At 36.4% G+C, this 1,082-nt stretch overlaps 1 long non-coding RNA gene across 1 annotated transcript; it reads left to right on the plus strand.

Moving 5' to 3' along the window:
* The first annotated feature begins 345 nt into the window (after positions 1-345).
* LOC134202671 (uncharacterized) lies at positions 346-847 on the plus strand. The gene is made up of 2 exons (XR_009977298.1): positions 346-508; positions 640-847. It is a non-coding gene; the product is annotated as an uncharacterized LOC134202671 (long non-coding RNA).
* The last annotated feature ends 235 nt before the right edge of the window (positions 848-1,082 follow it).

Here is a 1,082-nt window from a genome sequence, read left to right on the forward strand (position 1 = left end):
CTTGTTAGCTGGGTTTCAGCAAATTATTTGCTGATTTTCAGCATGTTTGACAGATATCTCGGCTGTGCGAATCTCGGTTAAAGTTGAACAAATTGCTGAGATTCCGCTTTAAAAAGTGTGAATCTGTGGTCATTCAATGATAATAGATTGCCTTTAGATTTTTTTAAAGCATTTGGAAGACCAGCTTGATTATGAAAGTTACTCAATCCTTTGCTACCAGTTTGAATTACACGCGGGAACCCCCGCGATTAAAAATACAGATGCAACAGCCGTTCGCCTTCAGCATGATACTACTTTGTTGCAATGCGTCGTTTTTGCTAGCTCAGTCAAACCAAAACTGCAGCCAGTGCGTCGGTGTTGTCAATACTTCTTTCCTTATGTTCTTTATATATAGGTATATATTATTATCGATTCGGTTCCTATATAAGGGGTGAATGAAGCTGAACAATACATCATTCATATCTGAGTTCTGGAAGAGAATAGTAACCCCAATAGAATCCAGGAAATTGTGAGTAATTTTGACAGTTTGACAGTTTCAAAATTAGAATCAGTATCGGTAAAATTTCGGACATACATAAAAACTACCACGATAAACAATCATTCGCGAGTAATATTCACGCTAATTACTTTCATTTTTAGGTAAAAATGCCGAACAAAAACGACGAACACGGCGCTGCAATTCGCCAAGCTATCAATTCCAATCCAAATGCCAAGGGTGATGAGAGGGCGGAAATTATAAAAGAAGCAATAAAACAATCCAATGAAGAGAACAAAGGTCAAGGTAAAAAATAAGCAGTGCAAATGTAATTCTGAATGAAATGAATAAAATTTAATGCAGGAAAATGTTCCCCATCGCGTTTTGTGTTTATTCGAAAACTGTAGCGTTTGGTATTATTGAGCAAAGAAATGGTTGGGTAATTTTGGATATAAATTCTAGGCCCGTCAAAACGCTATCTAGCTTGACTTGTGCCAGAATTACTTCTGACATAACTTGCTTTACAATTTATGTTTTTCCTTCCCGAAGGATCGCAAGGCTTATATAACAATCATAAACGATTTTAATATATTTTCTGTCATCGACG

This window comes from Armigeres subalbatus, unplaced genomic scaffold (assembly GCF_024139115.2).
Source record: "Armigeres subalbatus isolate Guangzhou_Male unplaced genomic scaffold, GZ_Asu_2 Contig1343, whole genome shotgun sequence".
Lineage (NCBI taxonomy): Eukaryota > Metazoa > Arthropoda > Insecta > Diptera > Culicidae > Armigeres > Armigeres subalbatus.